A 3,133-nucleotide genomic window follows, 5' to 3' on the forward strand; every position below is an offset into this window, starting at 1 on the left:
AAACAAGTGAAGTTAAATCAGAGCACAAGTCCACCACATCTAGTGGATTTTCTGATATTGCAGTGGGGTCTTCACAGTGAAAAACTCTTCCAGTGATTTTTAAAGTAATCCTATGTTTGGAAGAGCTTCTGTAGTACTTTCCTCTAAGTGGTAAGAAAGACAACTCAGAGTCCATATCTGCTCAGCATCAACAGCTCTGACTCTAGATGAAGGCAGAACCAACAACATCTCCTAGTCTCCCGAGCTTCTAGCATCAGTGTTACTCAGTAGAGTTTACCGACGTTGTTTCTTCCTAGGAGCAATAAATTAGGAACAGCAGCGCCAGCTCTCCATATAATTAGAAGAGTCATGGGATCTTCCTAGGGGAGCATAGAGAATTCCACAGATTTTTCCTGTTTGGGTTTAAACCACAGTCCTCTTATCTGGCTAATCTACACTGAATTGATCATTGTTTTTTTGAATTTGACTCTGTAAAGGTTGACACAATTGTAAACTTGGTGCTGTGTGATAGATTTGTCCCAGATGGGAGTCATGGCCTGAGCCAGTCTACACAGTGTCACATTGTCAGCGGAGTGACAGGCCACGGCCCCTCCAGGGCATAGCTCTCGCTCATCCCATCTCCTCACATTTTTTCCAGGATACAGCCATTCTCCATGAACTGGAGCTCTCTGTTTCTCTCCATGAGTCACTATTGAAATCAACTTCAGTTCATTTAAAAATACCTTAAAATGAGAAAATCTAAAAGTGTTCAGGTAGGGAATATATGTCCTCCTTTAAGCTGCAGGGACACACATTTTCATAATGCAATACTGACCTTGACCTAATTTTTTAACTTCCAATCAAGACACTGTTGGAAAGGATGGGATTCGGCCGAGCAGCTCAGGGCATGTAGAACCAAGTCCTGGGGCTGGGGAAGGTATGCAAGGTGTTCTTCCTGAAGAAGGGTGAAGGCAGATGTCATTTCTTCAAAAAAATTCACTGCCTATCCTGCTATTCCTTATTTCTGACCTCTTTTAGTTCAGTTAATTACATTTTATGGTCTTTAAAAATAAGTTTCCTCTTCAAATTATAAAATGGTTATATAAAATATACATGTACTTAAAGCCCTTAGAGAGCAATAATGAATGAGCAGTTTAGGTGGGTAAGGAGGGAAAATCTTGTATTTGCAATTGCACAGCTACGCCTCAGGAAGCAAAGGGGGCTGCTTCCAGGACCCCTTTTACTCAAGTCCCTTGTGTAAAACAGCATCGTACATGGCCTACAAACATCTCCCGTATACTTTAAATTACTTCCACAGTACTTATAATACCTAATTCTATATAAACAAGAAGTAAATACATGGTTATTATGCTGTGTTATTTACGAAATAATGACAAGTATAAAGGTCTCTAGGTGTGCGGTATAAATGCAAAAGTCTTACAGATATTTTCTTTTTTTTAATGTTTTAATTTTTTTAATTTTTTATTTGTGTGTGTCTGTGTGTGTGTGTGTGTGTGTGTGTGTGTGGCCAGCTCAGCCCACCAGGGGGCAGGGCTGGCTGGCATGTAGTGCTGGGGGGTTGAACAGTGGTTCCTGTGCTTTGCTAAGCATGTTCTAAGTAGGTGCTTTAGACCACTGAGCCATCTCACCAGCCCTCTTACAGATATTTTCAAGCCATGGTTAGTTAAATCCATGGATAAGGAATCTGGATATGAAGGCCCACCTTGAGATAGATAGATAAATGATAGATAAATAGACTGATAGATGATAGAAAGATGGATGGATGGATACATACATACATACATAGACAACTGCTGGATCATAGGGTTTGTGCATGGTTAGGATCACTAAGTACCACTGGGCTATCTCCAGAATGCCCACGCAAGTATGGAGTTGACCCACTATTGAAGATTTCAGCAGCACTGTACACCTTTGGCTGTTCCACCTCATACTGGAGCCATCACACCAGAGTTGCACATAGCTTTGCATCTCTTCTCCTCATGCTCTTTGTTAATCCCCCGCTCCAGTGTTCTCTCTATGAAGTATTTGCACCTGTCACTTTCAAGGGCCAGGGAGTCCCTAGTTTGTGAGAAGTTCTTGGGAATCTCATAGTCTCCTCTACTCCAGCCAATGAAATACAGGTGTGGAAATATAAAAGCTGTTCTCTTGCATCTTGAGATGAAATAACACAAAGCAGCTCAGAACATCAAACTGAGTCTTGGCACTTCACCGGAAACCTCATCTTTACTTAGTTTGCTTGCTTCCCCCAGCCTGCTTCTTCTGCTCCTTTGCTGGTATCTGTTGGGAGCTGTACCTTAACAAAACACTCACACTCAAATCCTTGGCTCAGGGTCAGTCTCCAGAATACCCTGACCAGAGACAGCAAACATCTTGATTTCACTGCTCATCATAAATGACAAACTTTTGAAATGGACTATGCTGGATTCTTCAGCATGTCAAATTTAGGCTCATAGTTTAAACCACTCTTTCAAGTTTTTCACCCAGGCATTTTAGTATGTAGGGGAGGTTTTCTTGATTGGTGATCCAAACCTCCTCACCCTCAGCTTCAGTCGCTGCTCTGTGAAAATGTGGCTTTTTCTCCCCAGCAGTCTTATTGACCGCTCTGGGAAGCCCATCTGTGATTCTCAGGAGTCCTGCTTTTGAGCATTCAGTGTATCCAAACATTCTTTAGATCAAAAGTCAGCTGCAATTGCTCTAAAGAGAACATCCCCCTCCCAGGCAGCTGCCAGACAGAGGTTTGGGTCACTTGTGATGCTGAAAACCAGTAATAGAGGTAACAAGATTTGTCAACAGTGGGGGAGCACAGGGAGCAGGCACAGGTGGTCTTCCTGGGAGCTGCACTGCAAGAGCTTTGGGGGAGTGGGTAGCAGCCTGAGGAAGCAGCAGGATCAAAGGAAAGGCTTATTTTATTTTTTTTAGAACAACAACCTCAGCACTTTCCAGACAGAAGAACTGGGGCCATTGTCAGTGTCAGCCATGTATGTGGATGAGTCACAGCCATTTCTTGACCAATTTGCTCTCTGTGAAAGCCTGAGAGAATGTTTTCTCTCCATGTGACTCTCCTTAGGCACACTCTACATCATCGATCACTTTCCTCTGTGGCCCCATAATCTCCTTGATCAGTAAATTTGGG

This window comes from Octodon degus, unplaced genomic scaffold (assembly GCF_000260255.1).
Source record: "Octodon degus isolate 3935 unplaced genomic scaffold, OctDeg1.0 scaffold00180, whole genome shotgun sequence".
Lineage (NCBI taxonomy): Eukaryota > Metazoa > Chordata > Mammalia > Rodentia > Octodontidae > Octodon > Octodon degus.